We start from the raw sequence: 21,042 nt of genomic DNA, 5'->3' as shown, positions 1-21,042 counted from the left end.
CCATGGCTGATAAGCCCCATCTGCCCGGAGCAATTGGTTTAAGGTGCCAGTAACCTGCCTTTGCCCCTTCTCCTGTCAGTAGCAACAGTTCTGCCAGGCTTAGTAGCTAGGCCAAAAGCTAGACTTGGTTGTCGAAGGCTATCTGAGATGGATGCCATTGGGAACATTTAATAGGTAGTGGGAGCCCATCCCCACTACCCTCCCCTCAGCTGTATCAACCTTAAGGGACCAAGAATGTGGATGAGAAAGACTGATTTGAATTCTGTGCTGTTGGTAGTGAATATGAGAATGGATAGAGGATGTAGGACAGCAGCACATAAAGGAACAAGAGGCAAAAGCTGGAATTTGAACGAACATGCTTTATACATGGTGGAATCTAAAATACTGTTAAGGAGAATAATGGAGACCTAGAAGATGTAAGGGCAATTATGAAGCGTGTTGTAGGAAGTAAATGCATATCAGGTGTTAGGAAAAGTTTTGTTATTCAGAAGCCATAGAGGGATCTGACCAGAGTTTTTAATTTAAGAGGTATCATTAAGTAAGCTTAGCGCTGCCACTGTTCATCACTGAATGAGAGATAATTTTAATATTTATAGTATATTTTACTAGAATATTACTGTGTCTAGTGTCTACCGGTAAAGGCTAGTCTAGTTGGATAAAGAATGACCTAGTAAAGCCAGACTTTCCATCTATTAGGATTAACCTGCTATACCCACATTTATAATAACATCTGCTTTTGATTTTGATATTTTCTTGTCTTGTTACTCACCCAACTAATTATTCATGGGCATAAATTTTGTAATTAGATCTTAGCTGTTTTATCATAGGACTTGTTAGTTTAAACTGACCTGCAAATATCCCAGTTTACAGAAATAGAAATACTGGTGGATTTTTCCCCCACTTTTTAGTCCAATGACTCAGAGGGTGTTGACAATGATCTTACTAAAGCAACCCAACACAAGCCGGCAATAGTTTCTAGGAATACCTTTATAACAGAATAATTTGCTCATGATTCAAATGAACTCCAAGAACAACTTCCTACTTGAATTAGGATTCTTATTGACTTTTATGGCTCATTTGTAGAAAGTAGCTGTACTTGCTTAGTGCTTCAAATCAAAGATCCATTCTGACCAACACAGTTGCATGAGCCAGGCAAAAGGGTGAATTTAATATCTAAGATATGGCAGACATAGAATAATAGACTAAAACTGATGAAGACTATTTAGCACCCCATACTATCACTTTAAGAGCTATCCAAGTTTAATCCAATTTTAAGTTCTCCATATCTTCGTAAATTAAAGTATATCTCCAATTCCCTTTAGTAAATTTATATGGAATTTGTTTCAATTTACTTTCAAGTAGTAAGGTCTAGATCTTAATTATCATCTGAGTGGAGAAAGCAGGCCTTGTTTCCTGTCAAATTCTTTTAGCAGTTCTTTTACATATATGACCACCAGCCATACAGTCATCCATGACTCAGTTTCAAAAGTAGCTCTACAATTTTTACACAAAAATGCCTCATGCTTTTGAATCTCTTTATTTAGTCTTTCCTTTATTCCAGTATGTCTTTATTTTCTAAATAAGTTTGTTTGATACTTCATTGAATGCCTTTTGAAAGTCCCTATTAGTAAAATTGCATTCTTTCATTCACGTATGACTTTGTTTTGAGCAGTCACACTTTCACCCTTGCCTTCAATTTCAACAGTATTGTTTCCCCTAAAGAACAGCTCCATCTGTTCCACATTAGAACTGAAGAGGTCAGGTGATTTATCATAAATGCCAAGGCTCCCAATATAGCTGGAATGGGTCGAAGTTGCCATTTTGCACTTTTCATTTAGAAGGTTTATATTCTGCTGATATCAGAACACTTGGCAGGGCAGCTCTAATACTCACTGGAGGCAGATCATACACATTGAAAAATACTCACACAATCAGCATGGATAACTTGACTCACCTCAACACTGAACTGATTCCACAACCCATGACTCACTTTCAACTCATGTTCTCAGTATTTATTTATTTATTGTAGTTGCACAGTTTGCCTTCTTTTGGACATTAGTTCTTTGTCCGTCTTTGCGTGTAGTTTTTCATTGATTCTACTGTATTTCTTTGTTCTGATGTGAATGCCTGCAAGAAAATGAATGTCAGGATATTATATGGTGACATAGACATCCTTTTGATAATACATTTACTTTGAACTTTGAAGTACTTTCTAAAGAATGTAACTAATGAGAAAGCAATGTTATGGTACTTCAGTGATCATCCAGCACGTAGCACAGGCATGAGGCTGGGTGACTGGTGACTGACTCCTGGAGGTCAGAAAGCTTTCTGCTGGTGCCTCACTCTCCTGGGAAATGAATTTTAAAGATTGACTATTCTGACTGTTGGTCAATAGTTGGTGAAAATCACTTACAAAGATTTCACTACTGTATTAGAATGAAAAGCAATCTCTGTCGCCTCCATGTCTGCTAAAACTGTCTAAGCTTCAAAGGCTTCTTAGCACATATTACTATTGTGATAATCACATCAATCAAATTTATTGATACTAAGGTATTACATAAGGCTTCATTAGGGGAAGTATTTATAGTTTGCTTTTGAGACTAACTACTTCTAAGTTATCCTCTGTGTACTTTGTAAGACTGTCTCCGTGTGAGTCATATGCAGAAAGGAAGCAGTTTGTTGCAGATTATTTTGGCACAACTCTTATCCTGATGATGGAAAAGCTTACTTGCTTTATTTGGCTTCATTACGTTAGCACTTAATTTCATCCTGTGGAAAGGAAGTGGTGCTTGTCAAATTTGAAAATCATACAAGATGATGAGAGGCATTGATTGTGAGGATAGCCGGAGGCTTTTTCCCATGGCTGAAATGGCTAACTTGAGGGGGCATAGATTTAAGGTGCCTGGAAATAGGTACCGAGGGGATGTCGGGGCAAGTTTTTCACACAGAGTGGTGGGTGCTTGGAATGCACTGCTGGCGATGGTGGTGCAGGCGGGTACAAAAGGGTCTTTTAAGAGACTTAGATAGATACCTGGAGCTTAGAAAAATAGAGGGCTATGCAGTAGGGAAATTCTAGGCAGTTTCTAGAGTAGGTTACATGGCCAGCAAAACATTTTGGGCCGAAGGGCCTGTAATGTGCTATGTTCTAAGATTATTTTTATATTTCTTTATTTCTATATCATATTTAAAACATTTCAACACAGTGGATTCCAGTTAATTGGGACACACCAAAACCAATACATTTTGGTCCAATAAAACAGTTGCCCCAATTAGTGAAAGTTTCATGGAAATATTTTAAAGGTACAAAAAAATTAACTACTGTTTAACTGAGTAACAATAAATGTACTTAAAGGAGATACAGAACAAATTAGAACATTATCTACACCTCGCAGTACAATAAAACTGTGTATTAGTTCTTAATAGTGAAGAAAATCTGAAGGAAAAAAGGGGGGGAAAGCTAAAAATATCTGGGGCAGAAAGAGAAAAAAAGGGAGGAAGGGGGAAAAAGTCATCACTCTGCCTGTTCTCCATCTCCCTCTGCTGCTCCCCTCCCCCTTTCTTTCTCCCTAGGCCTCCCGTCCCATGATCCTTTCCCTTCTCCAGCTCTGTATCCCTTTTGCCAATCACCTTTCCGGCTCTCAGCTTCACCCCACCCCCTCCGGTCTTCTCCTATCATTTCGCATTTTCCCCTCCCCCTCCTACTTTCAAATCTCTTACTATCTTTCCTTTCAGTTAGTCCTGACGAAGGGTCTCGGCCCGAAACGTCGACAGTGCTTCTCCCTATAGATGCTGCCTGAGCTGCTGCGTTCCACCAGCATTTTGTCTATCTTTTGAAGTGTTGTAATTGCCCCCACCTCTACCACTTCCTCTGGCAGTTCATTCCATGCATGCTGCCCCCTCTGTGCAAAAAACTCACCTCTCAGGTCCCTTTCCCCTTTCATCTATGTCCTCTGGTTTTAGACTCTCTTACCCTGGGTAAAAGACTGAGAGAATCCCTCTTATTTGTACCCCTCATGATTTTATAAACTACTGTAAGGTCGTCTCTCAGTCTCCTTCTTTCCAAGGAAAACAGTCCCAGTCCATCCAGACCATGTAACTCAAGCTCAAGTGTCTGAGCAACATTCTAGTGAATCTTTGTGATGCAGCTGTCATTATGTAATAAATATACAAGAACATATATATTACATCGATCATACTCACTGATAATGTGCGTAATAAATATCTGTATGTCTTTAATTTTGCAAGTGATCGCGGTGAATTTAATCTCCAAAGAAACCCAAATCCAGGTGCCAGGCACTGTGTGAAAAGAACCCTTGCTGGATGTAATACTATTATATGGAGGGGCCAGAACCAGCCCCATGCATGAAAAAATGTGCACAGCTGCTTAAGCCATGCTCCCGGGCTAAGCTATCTGTCAAACCTCCCAAAAACTATTTTAAGTTGTCCATAATCAGAAATACTTAAAATAATTTAAGTACCAGTAAAAATCAATAAAATTCTGAAATGTTAACTGAGCTTCTCTCCATAGATGCCATCTGATCTGCTAAATAGTTATAGCGCTCTTGATTTTATTTCAGATTTCCAGCACCTGGAGCATTTTGCTGTCATATTCCACTGATGGACATATAGACCAACATTGGAGTGCAATTGAAAAGTTCCTGAAACTAAAACAAGTTCAAGTGAATCCCAAGTTGTTGACAGTTACACTGAGAAATGCCAGCAGTTTGGTGTTTATCTGTGATATTTCCCAGCAAGATCTTACCCAGCAAATTTGTTATATAATGATAGACAGTCTTGATCTTGTTTCTGCTGTCTATTATTGCATTAACACTGACAAGAAATTATTTATTGATGTGGCTGGCTTGGAATTTTCTCAAGATTGCACTGTTCAAGTTCCTCACACAACATGACTGGACAAACCAACATAAAAGATTGAGGAATTTTGAGTGCAGCTTAAGTCCACCTCAAGTCAAGTTTCCACGTTGACTTTCACCAGTTATTTAAAAACCAGCAGCTCCTACCTACACAGAAAGCTGTCTGAATCATTCAGACTCAATCAGACTGAATCATTCACCATACCATATTTTCCACAAATTGGCCCCTTCTGCAGCCCAATGAGGAAGCCCTTAAAATGAAACTCTATGGAACTGATACTCTAAGTTTTTCTTCTGAACACTCTTTAGAATAGTGACTCTTCATTACAGTAAAAATATTCTGGACTCCAGTGTACCAAGTCACATAAAGCAGTATTAGAGCAGGTGCTTTCTGCAGTTGGTTTTATGGAACATTTTAAGGAAGATGGAAAATAGAAAGGCAGAGATTTAAGAAGGAATTTCTGAGATTTGGCTTACATCACCACTGCTGATTGGTTAAAATTGGGTTATCTCAAAGAGCCATTAGACCATAAAAAAGTAGAAACAGCATATTCAACCCTTCAAGCTATTCTACATTCAGTATGATCATTCCTCACATCCACTTTCTTGCCCTTTCCCCATAACCCGTGCATCTCTTATTGATTAGATATATATTGATCTTAGCTTTAATTGAGCTTAGTTAAATGTACAAGAGCTCTGCCCCCACTGCTCTCTGTGGCAAACAGTTCCAAAGGCATAATCATCAAAGAGAAGGAAGTCTTTCTAACCTGCAGCTTTCTGCAGTTTTTCTCCATTGAAAGAATACTTTGTATTTTATGTTCTTCCACCAAAATAAACAGCTTCACATTTTCCCTCACTATACTAAGTTTACAAGCATTTTGCCCATTCACATAATCTAACAATATTTTTAATTTATACAGCTTGTTTTCCTACCTAATTTTTGAGTTGTCCTCAAATTTAGTTATTGTATACTTGCTCCCTTCCTACTACTAATCATTAATATATTTATCGTAAACAGCTGCAGTTAAGTACTGATCCCTGGGACCGATCTAAAACTAATCCCTTTATCCTTACTTGCTGAGTACTGCCTGCTTACATCCAGCATGATAGCCCCTTGTTGCTAACTCTTTGTGAGGCACCTTCTTAAGCACCTGGATTTCTAAAGTTAAGATTTCATCAAAACACACTAAAAAATGTGTCAGATGTGTTTTCCACACCATGTAGCATTCTGATTCTGCTTGAATCGAATCATTATTTTCCAAATGTTCTGCCATTACTTCCTTAATGATTAATTCATTTAACATTTTCACAACAATGGATGTTAGGCTAAACACCTTATTTGCTCAATTTTTGATTCTTATTTTTTGAGTAGGAGAATCACATGGCAGTTTTCTGATGCTCTACAGAATCTAAGGAATTTTAGAAAATTGCAGCAGAAAGAGTAGATTACAACTAAAGAAAAAAGAGATGAATATGGGTTATATTGGAGGGTTATAGGGCTAAAAAATACTTTACAAGGATAAAAAGGGACAAGACTGTGAAGAGATTTGAAAAGTAGGTGGGAACCTTAAAGCTGACATATTTTGCAACTTAGATATATGTCAGTCTAGATGCACAAAATGATGGGTGAACAGGCATTGGTGTGAATTATGATATGGAAAGCAGTAATGACAAAGACAAGTCCACAGAATAAAAAAAATGAAGTCCAGTTACCCACTGTGTTTGTAATTTGCATGAAGAATGAGGGAAAGAAGCAAAGAATAAAACCATAATGATGTAATTCTAAGAATAAAAATGAGCAAATCAAAATTTTTCTCTTCTGTAAGATGCAGTTCTGTAAATACAGAACCCAGCCCTGAAGTCTTGTTTTTACATTCAAGATCCACAGACTTGCTCTTGACCTTACAATTACTCCATTTGGAACAGCATTGATGGTGTAATAAATGTGGCAACTGGTCCCTCTTCTGCCATATCGTAATTTAGAGCTGTTAGTTTATAAGGTGAAAGTACAGACAGAGTGTTCATTACTGCAGAGCTGACGGATTGTCAATAGAGCTGCTTTTTAGTTTGTTCTAGTCAGCATTTGCTGAATGTTTTGTTGCACCATTGGGAAATGTATACAACAAGATTATACATTAGAATATCGCAAAACCACATGAAGAAAAACCAACAAATGATAAATTATACACTTGCTGGTATGTGACATGCCATCTTCTACTATTAAGTTCCAGAGATAATTGGAATGAATTGTAATTGCAACTTAAGTTTTACCCTCTAATACATTGATTGTCAATTTTAATTGTTATGTACCAATCCCTAAAAATGTAATAACTGGACCTCCCAGTTCCCTGAAGACCAATCGTTCTTCACACGGACCCATCTTTAAAGTGTGCCATTACCTGAATGATACTGATTCTCTCTGATCTGCCAATGAAGTTTTGTAGGCACTATGGTTGACAAAGGCTTGCTTAGAGTAGGCATCATTGACACACATTAAAAATGTTCCAATCTTATCTTTGGAACAAGTGCATCTTAATTTTTACTTAAAAAGTCCAGCTCTTATTTTAAGTTTCTGCTATTTTGCTACAGAGGAATATAGTGTTGTACCCCTGTTGTTGAATCCTTTAATCATTTTAAATTCCAAATGGATCACTCTACAACATTCCTAACTCATGGGAAAACAAGCCATATTTATGCCCTCATAATCTATCCTTTCAAGTCCCGGCAGCATTCTAGTGTCTGTTCTGTACCCTTTGCAACACCAACTAATTTATCTTTCTCCAGATTTGACATTTACAACTGAGCCAATTGACATCTAACTAAAGTTTTGTACAACTGAGGCATTACCTCCTTACTTTTGCAGTCCAACCTCAAGGAAATGACAAATAGCACTTGAATAGAGTTTATACTACTTTATGTACCCACTCACCAGCTTCTAGTGATTTGTTTCTTTAAGAAATTAATTTGATTTTCTTTCCTTTGATCCAAAATATTCACCAACTTCCCATTGATGAACTCCATTTATCTTGCTATTTATTTGTCCCTTTTGTAACTTGCTCTTAACTGGTCCTCTTAATTTAGTGTCATCCTGCTTAAATGTAAATGTTCTTAGACTATTATCACAGTTAAAGGATATTTATTTCATGAATATGTATAGATTTTCCAAATGGACTTGCACAGGCATGGCTTCATTAAGACTACGTATTTGTTTCCATTTTGCAAACTTCCTGAATGCAACTCTGCTTCAGTTTACCTGCTCCTTGAAAACTTGTCCATGTCTCTGTTACTTGTTGACACAATTATTTCAATGCACTTCAGTCTAACCTCCTTTGTTCTATTTGTAAATGAGGTCATCCAAAATTCAGCACTCCACATCCTAATTCATACTAAGCCCCTCTTGTGGCTACTGAGTACATTGGCTGCTAATTAAATAACACCATAATTTAAAAATTCTCACCTGTGTTTTCAAGTTTCTCAATAGTCTCAGCTATCTACATTTCTACATTCTCGGATAAAGGCACTAAAACCTTTGGTTGCTAAGGTTGCCAATTACACAGACAATCAGATTGTGAAGATTACATAGAAAAATAGAGAAGTTACACAAGCATGTAGGGATGTGGTAAATGGAGTATAATGTAAGAAAATATGAAAGGGAGACAAATGAAAATTATGACACAGTTGGGGAGGTGGTGAAGAAAGTGTTTTGCATGCTTGCCTTTGTCAGAGCATTTTGTGCAGGAGTTAGGTCATCATGTAACAACTCTGTAACTTCAGTGTTGTGTACATTTCTGGTCACCTAACTATAGGAAAGATGTCATAAATCTGAGAAAAGAGTGCAGAAGTAATTTACAAGTCATGAGTTATAAGGAAAGCCTGGATAAGTTGGAGCTTAGAAGGCTGATGGATAACCTTATAGAAGTATATAAAATCATGAAGAGCATAGATAGGGGAATATATTCAGATTCATTTTACCAGAGGAGGGGAATCTATAGCTAGAGCACATGGATTTCAGATGAAATGGGTGAAATTTAAAGCAGAACACAGAAGATGTGGAGAAACTTCATCAGGACTTGATCTGAAACATAGACTGTTTATTCCTCTCTATAGATGCTGTCTGACCTGTTGATCTCCTCTAGCATTTTGTGTGTTGCTCTGGGTCTCCAGCATCTGCAGAATCTTTTGTGTTTTTGAAATTTAAAGGGGATGTGAGGGGAAACTTTTTCACACAGAGGTGATGGGAATGTGGAATGCACTGATGGAGCAAGTGGACACGTACATGGATAGGAAAGGCTTGTACAGGTTCCTAACGTTTTTTATGCCATGGATCCCTACCATTAACCGAGATTGGGAACCACTGGCTTAGAGGGATATGGTCCAAATGCAGGCAAATTGGACTGATTTGGACAGACATCATAGTCATCGTGGGCAAGTTGAGCCAAAGAGCCTGTTTGAAAGTTCAAAGTAATTTAATATCAAAGTTAGCTATATGTCACTATATACTACCTTGGGGTTCATTTTATTGCAGGCATTTACAGGAAGAGAAATACAACAGAATTTTATGAAAAACTATGCATAGACAGATTAAGTCTGACAAACAGCAATGTGCAAAGGAAGACAAGCTGTGGCAAATAACAATAGTACTGAGATTATGAGTTGTAAAGAATCCTTGAAAGGAAAGAATCAGTTTAAAATAACGGTAAAGTTATCCACACTGGTTTAGGAGTCTGATTGTTGTAAGATAATAATTGCTCCCAAACCTGCTGGTGTCAGACCCAAGGCCTGATGCCTGATGATGATACCGAGAAGAGGGCATGGCCTGGATGGTGGGGTCTTTGATGATGGATGCTGCTTTCTTGCGGCAGTGCTCCATATAAATGTACTCTATGGTGGGGAGGGCTTCGCCTGTGATGGACTGGGCTGTAGCCAGTTCTTTCTGAACACTTCCTTTCCTGGGCATTGGTATTTCACCAGGCCAAGACGCAACAAATTAGGATACTCTCCACTGTGCATCTAAAGAAGTTTGTCAAAGTTTCTGGTGATATGACAAATCTACACAAACTTCTAAGACAGTAGAAGCACTGTTGTGCTTTCTTTGTGATGATACTTATGTGCTGAACCAGGACAGATCCTCTGGTATGTTGACACCAAATAAATTAAAGCTACCGACCCTCTCCACCTCTGTTCCATTCTGTATAACACTATGACTCTGTGACTACATATCTATTTTTGGGCAGTGGAAACTTTTGTCACTAGAAAATGTTAGGAATTTACCAGGGATTGAGGCACACCTTAGAGTTCCGGTGACCATTTTCTGTTTCAAAAGAATGCAGTGTATTTAATTGGTATGACATGAAAATATTAACACTGAGGTCTAGTTTGAAATTTAACTACACAGGTGTGGAATGTCTAAGGGCTCAGAATAGCTTTGTTTGTGGATCATCGGCTGCAAATTTCAGTAGAAGCCAAGACATTAGAATGTTTGAGGGTTAAGTGGTGTATAATGCCCTGAAACATCAGGAAGGCTAAGAACATTTTAGATTGAGATACCCTTGGTGTACCGAGTTCAGGATTAATTGTCATTCAATCATACACGTGTATACAGTCAAAAGAAGCAGTGTTTCTCTGGGGACAAGGTGCAAAACATAGTACTAACAGTCACACACAGCACATAGCGCATGTTACAATAAGTGTGCTCAAAGGTGCTCAGAGAATTGGGGCCTAAGGAGGGTTGGGACCAATGAGGGGATACAAGTTGTTGGAACTATAGGAATTGATTAAAAAGACAAAATATATGCATGGATTTGGCCTACAGATATCCCAAAGCGATGCTGCATTATTACAAATTAATTAGCCTCTTAATGTTCCAAGAGGACATTGCAAAGAAAATGCTGTATATTATTGACATGGAAATTATTACAGGTGCAAAGGTAAATTATTCTGGGGAGGGGTGACTTATCAAATTTCCAGGGTAACATGAAACAAAACCAAAATGGTTGTTATTGCATATCAATTTTCACCTGCAGTAAAGCCAGTTAGGCTTTCCAGTGTTTGGGATCAACAATGGAGGTTACATCCGCACTGTCTGCATCAAAGTCGGTACACAAGCCAAGGCAGTAAGATATGGAGAGCTAGCTGTTGCCCATGCAGCAGGCTCCCCTCTCCACGCAGCTGATGAATCCAAAGGAACGGCACTGGAGTTGCCAATCAGCTTTGAATTCAACATAAGACTACCTTAGGGAGGCTAGCTCCAGATCTTTCCTTGGAGTTTACTCCCAAAGTCTTCCCCATAACGTGTATAGCTACAAGGCATAGGGGGTTTGAGAACAGTTTTCCTTCTAGATGAGCTACCAACCGGGCCTGACAAGACCCATCTGTCCGAATCACCTGCATAATTTTTTTAAAGTAATGGCTTCCAATTAAATTTATAGGTAATATTGTTAACTAATTTCTATATAAATTTTTCTGCACTCTATTCAATATTAATAATCAAATGTATGGCTTCTGAATCCTATGTCATGATTGTAAAATGTAGAATGAACAATTGTTGATTAGATCACTTAATGAAATTGTTCTTAAGAGGCAGTCCTTACCTGAATGAAATACGTATTTTCTTTTTGTTTACCTATGATTTGGAACTGATTAAGGTGTACTATAAGTAAAATGGGTAATATATTTCCATAATGAATTATTAAAATACACTATGGAAATATATTAAGAAAAAGGAATTTGCTGGTGCATGTGTCATAATTTATATTGTAATAAAGTTGTTGCATTGCATTGCTGAGATCAATAGAAATCATTGCAGTAATCATATATTGATGTTTCTAGAATATACTCCATTTAAAACATTTTATCCCCTTGAGTAGGAGCTGTACAGGCCATGAAAGGAGTTAGTAGACTCCTTGACCTCAGCAGCAGTACAAAATCGATTAAGGCTGCAAAAGTAAGTCACAGAAAGGTTAATACTTGTTGGTCAAAAATGCAATTACAATATACATTAGTGTTTTTGTAAAGTATTAAGGTTACAATAAGTTAATTAGTACCAGTTTCTCATCCTATGCTATTTCAGAAAAGATTTTATCGATTGTCATATAAATTTTACTAATAGTTCATACTGTTTGATTATTTTTCCTAGTTTTTCACAGACTGGACATGATTAATATGTCATACCATAATCAACCATTTAAACCATCAGATAGAAAAAGACTAGCAAGTAAATTTGTTACTATATGCCTGGTTGAAAATAGAATTACTGTTAGCCAAAAAATCTGACCGTCATCAAATGTTCACTAATCCTTGCAAAATTTTTGTTTATTTAGAACAGAATCTGAAGGTGTTAGGGAGCAGGTTGTGTTCTTCAGTCTTTCTGAGATCATTTCATGTCATAAGTAAAGTGAATAATTTTTTTTGAAACTGTTGTATTTACATTATAGATATTTGTAATCATATCCTCAAATTATCTATTTTTATGTCAGCATTGGTTTTCCACAGTTAAATGAATTTGATAAAATAGGAGGTGCATGTAGGTGATTAACTTCAAACTGTACAGTACTTGATACTTTTTATTTTACCAGCAGCTCCAGTGTCTTTTTGCTTCAGGCAAGCAAATGCCTCACATCTAAGATAAAGCATCTTATCTGTCAGCAACACTCATGTGAATTAATCATAATTCAATAGGCTACCTGATCAAGATGCGAGATGCATGTTTTGATAGAACAATCAGATTTGTCTAATCTATCACTAGTTGACAGCTGCTTGAAGCTGAACACTAACTTGGCTTAACACCTGTTTTTGATCAGTTTCCAACAGCCTTACCATAAGGGTACCATCCTTTATTATAGTATAAGATCCAAATGCATCTACATATCAATGTTTGTTATTGAACAATAAGTGGCTCAGGTCAACATCCGTGTGTAGTCATCTCTATTGTAATTTGTGAAAGTAATTTCCTGAGCGCAATTTTAATTCAGTCATCTTTGTAATTTTCTCAAATAAAAGAGGAAAATAAAACTGACAAATTTGAGAGATGATTTATGTTAACAGATGTAGTAATTGCTTTGGACTGGAAGGGTCACTAGGATGGAGAGGAGATAAATAGGAAAAATGTTATAACATAATAAATTATTTGAAGCTGCGTAAAGTCTAGTTGTATCTGCTGGCATACAAGGTGGACCTTTTGCTTAAAAAAGGGAGCTCAGTTACGCATTCTTAGCGGTTATTTACGGTGCTGCTTGCAGCAGTTAGCTCAATGTGATGCCATAAATGTAAGCTTTCACAGCATATTGACATGTTTTTCTTGTTAAGTAATCTTTTGTGAGAAAAGATACAAGAAGCAATAATGGCTCCTTTGACTCTGAGAAAAGTTGGAGACACTTCAGTCAACAAAACCATAACATTTCTGGGGAAAAACAGAGACACCTGATGTTTTATGACAGGTAGTACTTGACGTCTATTTAAGAAAGCTAACAAACCTTCGCTTTCCTGTGGTGACTGTGCAGGTAGAAAATACAAGCTAAGAAAAGAATATTAAAAATTAATAAGGTAGCCTGTTGGCTTTGTGGGTTATTGCACTGACCTGATACACTGCAAAGGTCAGAATAAAGAGTCCCCACGTGGTAACTACCCTGAACTCCATTGGAATTCTTGATTAAATACAGGTAAGGGCACAAAATTAGTTTGGAGCAGTCATCACACTCTGTATAGAACCTAAATCACCAATACAGTTCAGTTACAAAGCTTTTAGAAAAGGATTTGAAAGCCGTTTATATTTTGTAAATGGAGAAAGAAATGATAGAATAGCTAACAAAATAACCCAAGAGGAAGTTATTATCTTTAGCTGCAGGTATGTATAAAAAAGTCTTGCCTTAACTTCAATGTTCTTGAGGTAAACTTTCTAGTTTTCATTTGACGCAATCCTTAACATTGTACGCCTAATCATTTTTCCAGCATACAAGTGTGATAAATATTGGACAATGAGTATTGGCTTTTTTTAATGCATCTGTAAACTAAGGACAAAATGTGTTCATTTTATTGGCCTTAATTATATTTTTTGCTGTTAAGCAATTTAACATTTTTTTCAAAACAGTGCAAGACCTGTTTAACACATCAGCCACTGCTTCACAATTGGGTTCTGGGCCAATTAGGATGCTCGAGTCGACAAATGTAATAATTTGGTGATACTTACTCAGGCAGTAAGGTGGAAGCCCTCAAGAGGATGATGATTATTCTTAACCAGTGGTTAGTCCGCCTAGGCCTTTATCGAAATATCTCTCCTGAAAATGATTTTAGTATCAGAAGTTGTACCAGAGTTTTTAATGCATTCTCTTGTTATTCCAGGAAAATTAATGGAGCTATACATTCCAGACTTAGCCTGGTGAATATAAAAAATAAAACAAACCATAGATTTTTTGCATCATGTTACATTTCAAGTTTTGTAATAAAATAATTCATGTTTTAATTATTTTTATGACTATATATCATTATGTTTTTAGAACTTGGTGTTAACATTCTAAACAGTCCGGTCAACAGTGTTTCATGATTGTACAATCTATTGAGGGAAATCTAATACCCACACTGTTGGTCTAAGTTTATTAAGACTCATTTCCAGATAAAAGTTGAAAATCTGATAGGCACATTCAAGAAATTTCTGAGCTATGAGCAAACTGTTATGGCTTCTTGTGTACTTATTAATCTTTACTATATGGGTGTGTTACTAGCACCTGGGTAATGCCTCTGGCAAGGAATGTAATAATTTGAAGATGACAAACTGCTTGCTTTTTGTGATCCTTGTTTGTTACAAATTTTCCTCTGCTTTTAGCGTACTCATGTGATGTTTATCACAGTGATGCATGTACATTTACGGAAGGGCATCAACTCTATCCTTGATGAGTGAGTTGTTCACTGATATATTGCATGCATTTGGCTCTAGACACATTGATGTTGAAACCTCAATGTGTAGTTGCATGCCTTACACTTTAATCTTAATTTAATATAACTATGAAATAATGTTTTTTATCAAACCTGGATAGAAAGTGGGATAAATGACTAATTTTCAAAGAAACATTACCGTTAAATCTGAGGTTCTATGAAATAGAGATTAGAACTCTGAAAATTTTGCAACTCGTTCCTTGCAATCATTCATTCAGCAGTTCAGTCTAAGAAAACACTTAATGAATACATTCATTTTCACACAAAACTGATTATACTTCTAAAGAATGTTACTGTCTCTAAGATAAATGTGACTGTTGGCTGACTGACTAAATAAATAATTACTTCATGTATGTATTTATCAATCCTGAAATGTAGTTTTAAATAACCGAGGCTGATATTTTATGTAACAAGAAAACTGTTTGCTTTGTCAAGTGAACTTTTTTAAATGGGTAAGAGTAGAGATTAATGGGACAACAGCCAATCAGTTAATAAACTACATTTGATATTGATATTGAGCAGTTTCAGTATCAGAATGTTAGTTCATTTTTTAAATTCAACAAGTCCTTACCAAATATTTTTGTGTTAAGTCACAAATCAGGGAGTTGAAACCTCTACAATGCAAAAATTAGTTTATTCTGAGATTGATTAAATTTGTGTTCATATCTTTTACTTGTGGATATGTAGTTCACCTTTATGTTGGTAAAGAGATAGTCTTGGTTAGATAGATAGATAGATAGATAGATAGATAGATAGATACTTTATTCATCCCCATGGGGAAATTCAACTTTTTTCCAATGTCCCATACACTTGTTGTAGCAAAACTAATTACATACAATACTTAACTCAGTAAAAAATATGATATGCATCTAAATCACTATCTCAAAAAGCATTAATAACAGCTTTTTAAAAAGTTCTTAAGTCCTGGCGGTAGAATTGTAAAGCCTAATGGCATTGGGGAGTATTGACCTCTTCATCCTGTCTGAGGAGCATTGCATCGATAGTAACCTGTCGCTGAAACTGCTTCTCTGTCTCCGGATGGTGCTATGTAGAGGATGTTCAGAGTTTTCCATAATTGATCGTAGCCTACTCAGCGCCCTTCGCTCAGCTACCGATGTTAAACTCTCCAGTACTTTGCCCATGACAAAGCCCGCCTTCCTTACCAGCTTATTAAGACGTGAGGCGTCCCTCTTCTTAATGCTGCCTCCCCAACACGCCACCACAAAGAAGAGGGCGCTCTCCACAACTGACCTATAGAACATCTTCAGCATCTCACTACAGACATTGAGTGACGCCAACCTTCTAAGGAAGTACAGTCGACTCTGTGCCTTCCTGCACAAGGCATCTGTGTTGGCAGTCCAGTCTAGCTTCTCGTCTAACTGTACTCCCAGATACTTGTAGGTCTTAACCTGCTCCACACATTCTCCATTAATGATCACTGGCTCCATATGAGGCCTAGATCTCCTAAAGTCCACCACCATCTCCTTGGTCTTGGTGATATTGAGACGCAGGTAGTTTGAGTTGCACCATATCACAAAGTCCTGTATCAGTTAGTGCTGCAGATGTGTTGTAGCTCTTGCACTTTTTAATTAATTGTTTTGCAGTACTCCTTAGTATATGGCAACATTCAGCATGGGATTTTCTGTTTAGTAACGGTAATAGATGGAACATGATGAGCTGAGGGATCATAATTTTACGTCGAATAATAAGGACCTGCACAGTAGAATTTTGTCTTCTCCTGCATTAAGACTACAAAGTAATTTTTTTGTAATGGTCTAATGTCTGGTTATCTAATGAAGTTTTTAGCTAGCCCAAAGTGCAGAAATCCAAAAATCCTTGTAGGAAAGCAAGGCAATGTTACAAAAAGCACCTGTGTGAAAACAGTTATTTCACTATTTAATGAAAGTGAGAGTGGAAACAGCTATAGACAGATAATTACAAGAATTTATAATTACAATTTAATGATTACATAAATACATCTAAAAAAAAATGCTTTACCAAACAGGTTCTGGTTCAAAAAATATAGCAATATAGAAAGAACTATTAAAATTTTTACAAATATCATACACAATTTCAGGCAAGACCCTTAAGAAGGGGATTTAATGATTGAATTTCACCATTTTTACATTTTTCACTGTATTTGAAATGGACTGGCACAATATCAGAGAAAGATAGAGGTTACTTTCTAGAGCCACTAAACCAACTCTGCATGTTGTTCCATTGCTTCAGAAATGTCTATTCAAAGTGACTGAGGCATGCTGCACAACTCTCCCAAAGTGGCTGGTCATTTAAGTAGCAGGATGAAATCCAACTAAATTAGCATAGTTGATGTTGAAGCATTGATGATTACTGGGAATGTTGGTGCAATCCTAATCTCCAGCTATAAAAGGCTGCGTTATTCTCTACCTGGTTACTTATTGGCACATTAGGTATAAGCTAGCTTTCTACAGATCAATTCCTTCAGTCTCATTCCCCCTTTTCTACTTCTCTATACCATACAATTTAATTTCTCTCATTTGCCCATCTATTTCTCTTGGATTCTTTTGCAACTTACAGACATTAAGTGAATTAAAGTTACGAGCATTCTGTGGGATAAAACTGGAAAACCTGACTGAACCCACACAGTCATGTGAAGAATGTCTATATTCCAGACAGACAACACTCAAGGTCAGGATTAAACATGAGTCCTTAAATTCTGAGGTAGCAGCATTAATTGCTACACCATTCTACTGCCTATTACAATCAATCACAGATCCATTCAGTTGAGAGAGTGGGTTTTTCTATTGTTAGAAGTAGCCCTTTTAAGCCAACAACTTCTTTGCCATACACTTACCATTATCATGCCAGACTATGCAGAGTTGGTCTCCTTCTGTACATACACAGAATAAATATACATTAGAATTTCAACATTAGTCAATATCCATGTTGTAAGTTTACAGCTTTAAATGTATTTAATTCAAACAATACTATGACTACCATCCATATCAGCACAAGTGTCAGCCAAGCACAAAGATACATGGATTTGTACTTTGCTCATTATTTTAAAATTAGGAATGAGTTTACATTGAATGCACTGGCTTGGCCAGCTCTGGGGTGTGTTCATTGGATCAATATTGCAATTTTAGAAAGGAGAGAATTATAAATTTATTCCATTAATTTTCTTGAGGTCTCAAGACTTCTTCAGGAGCTCTTAGGATATTGCAGAAGTCACCATAGCCTGTAGCCAATATTACATCATGTTAGATGCAGGAATTTAATGCTATCATTTACTACATTAAGGACATTAAAATCCTCAGAAATGTGAAAATTGTTATTAATTCTAGCAACATTATTAAATTCCAATTACTAGTTTATCAGTTGTCTTTGGTTCTAAATGTAGATTCATCTTAATAAGAATGGACAGGTTTGAGGTTATTCTGGAGACTCAGAAGTTCCGTTCCATGGTACTATATGTTTCAGCTGTGTGCTAAAGGTCCACAAGGAAGAACTGCAATTTCTCCCAGTATCTAGCTTTGAATCCTTCTCAACAGTATCAACGAATACTCTTTCATTTTATCTTTGGTGCAAATTGTTGCAGCATTGTCTTTATACTTGTGTATGTTAAAAAACGGTCCAGAATATTTTGATATTTCGGAATGTATTGGTTTTGTGCGAGAAGCCAGAGAGTGGTAGTAGATGGTTGCCTCTCTGACTGGAGACCTGTGACTAGTGGTGTGCTGCAGCGATCGATGCCAGGTCCATTGTTGTTTGTCATTTATATTAATGATCTGGATGATAAAGTGGTTAACTGGATCAGCAAATTTGCAGATGACACTGAGATTGGGGTTGTACTGGACAGTGAGGAAGACTATCGAGGCTTGCAGCAGGATTTGGACCAGCTGGAAAAATGGCAGATAGAATTTACTGCAGACAAGCATGAGGTTTTGTACTTCGATAGGAACAACCAGGATAGGTCTTACACAGTGAATGGTAGGGCACTGGCAAGTGTGGTAGAACAGAGGGATCTTGGAATACAGGTACATAAATTAATGAAAGTGGTGTCACAGGTTGATAGGGTCATAAAGAAAGCTTTTGGCACATTGGCCTTCATAAATTAAAGTATCAAGTACAGGAAATTGGATGTTATTTTAAAGTTGTATAAGACATTAGTGAGGTCTAATTTAGAGTTTTCTGTGCCGTTTTGGTCACCTACATACAGGAAAGATGTAAATAAGGTTGAAAAAGTACAGAGAAAATTTACAAAGCTGTTTCTGGGACTGGAGGATCTGAGTTAAAAGGAAACATTGAATAGTTTAGGACTTTATTCCTTGGAACATAGAAAATTGAGGGGAGATTTAATAGAGGTATATATAATTATGAGGGGTATAGAAAGGGTAAATGCAAGCGGGCTTTTTCCACTGAGGTTGGATGGGACTACAACTGGGTTAAAGGTGAAAGGTGAAAAGTTTAAGGGATACATGAGTAGAAACTTCTTCATTCAGAGGGTTATGAAAGTGTGGAACGAGTTGACAGCACAAGTGGTGCATGCAAGCTTAATTTCAGCACTTAATAGAAGTTTGGATAGGATGGTAGGGGTATGGAGGGCTACAGCCCCGTTGTAGGTGAATGGGAGTAGGCATTGTAAATGCCTTGGCACAGGCTAGATGGACCAAAGGGTCTGTTTCTGTGTTGTACTTTTCTATGGCTCTATATCATTAGGGGATGATGTAATTTTCTTAATCACAATGGTGGAAATATCTAGCTCAGTCCCCTGACTGACTGAGTGGACATGTTGATGGAGGTAGTCACAAAGGTTGATTGAAACTGAAATAACAAGCCCAATTTATTTGCACCGCTGAGTTTCATGGTAATACAGGGAGTTATGCAGGGATGTGTCTACCTCGTGGTCTTCTATCAATTGGTGTATCAAATTTGCCGATATTCTGAAACGAGTAACGTGAAAGTAATTATATATTCCTGTTATAAAATCTCTGGAAAGCAACTCATTTAGTTCCCTGATCTAAAATCTGAAAAAACAGGGAAAAAGATGATGCATTTCTTTGAGAGTACTATTGAACTGAAGTCCATAAAAGTAGTGGAGAAAAACAGCTGCACAACCTGCACAATTTAAGAGTTAATTACTGAACCAAAATAAAACATCAACTCGTCTGGCCTGGACAGTAAGGGCACTCCTAGAAACACATGCGTCACAGTCCTCTATCCAAATGTTTTGTGATGAATATATAGAAGGATTTAGTGCTTGGCAATTTGAATTGATTAATATAGCAATATATTTTATTTAAATACTATTCGTCTGTTCACTGTCGGAGGCTATGTTCCAACTCTTATGTCAGCATTCTAAACCTGGGTAAAATAGGATTTGTTTAAAGTGGCTTTTGGAGGTAAAATATTTAGGACATCATTGTTGATGTATAGCAATACAGCCTTACTGCTTGGCATCATTTCTTATTCTGTTTAAATGATTACTGACACTGTGGTGATGCATTAATATAAATCTGTAATGTGCACTGATGACAAACTACACGGTTGGAAGACCATGTAATCTCTCTGCAATTAATTAAAGTGTTTGCAGGTTTTTCACAAGCCAGATGCCACTGTATTACAGAAAAAATGCTGCTGTCACTATCATAAATGAATGCTAGAAACAACTACACTGGTTAAATTCCAAAAGTACTGACAGATTCTATTTTATTTGATTTAAAAAAAAATTAACTTTTGACTTATCTATGAGGTATTTTCTTGATGGTGTGTTTCTTTGGTGGTAGTCCCAGTGTGGATTGAAAGTAATCATAGATCATATTAATTCAGAGATCTTACAGGATTTTAAGTGTACCGTTAGGAAACAAAAGCATACCCACATATCCCTGCTGAGTTACGACCATCTTGCAACATATTGTGATTTAACATGCATCACAAGAAATTGAGTATCAATTAGTATATCTCATAAACATTCAGTTTTTGTTATTACAATTACTATAATAGAATGATTTGAAATGCTATGATTTTTAGGAACTAGCATAAAGCTGAAAAAAATCTGGCAATTGGATTCTTACTGCAACTTCTTTTGTTATTAATATTGCTTATTCTTTTGTTTCAAAATGAATTATTATTAGTTGTGTGTCCCTGCTTCTCAGGCAGTGTAGTACTTGCAAATTAACTTCACTTGTATTATTTTCACCTATGTAGTTTGTCACTGATAGTTGCAAATATCAAATTTTTTCACTTCAATGTGTCTAAGGTA

General features: G+C 36.7%; 1 protein-coding gene and 1 long non-coding RNA gene across 7 annotated transcripts in view; one reads left to right on the top strand and one right to left on the bottom strand.

Moving 5' to 3' along the window:
* The window catches only part of fto (FTO alpha-ketoglutarate dependent dioxygenase), a 352,522-nt gene that overhangs the window by 215,216 nt on the left and 116,264 nt on the right, over positions 1-21,042 (top strand). The window lies entirely within an intron of this gene.
* LOC140740644 (uncharacterized) lies at positions 1,847-17,670 on the bottom strand. The gene is made up of 3 exons (XR_012101892.1): positions 17,635-17,670; positions 14,059-14,146; positions 1,847-2,127 (listed from the first exon to the last, which is right to left on the bottom strand). It is a non-coding gene; the product is annotated as an uncharacterized lncRNA (long non-coding RNA).

This window comes from Hemitrygon akajei, chromosome 17, assembly GCF_048418815.1.
Source record: "Hemitrygon akajei chromosome 17, sHemAka1.3, whole genome shotgun sequence".
Taxonomy (NCBI): Eukaryota; Metazoa; Chordata; class Chondrichthyes; order Myliobatiformes; family Dasyatidae; genus Hemitrygon; species Hemitrygon akajei.
This window is presented reverse-complemented; position numbering and strand designations above follow the sequence as displayed.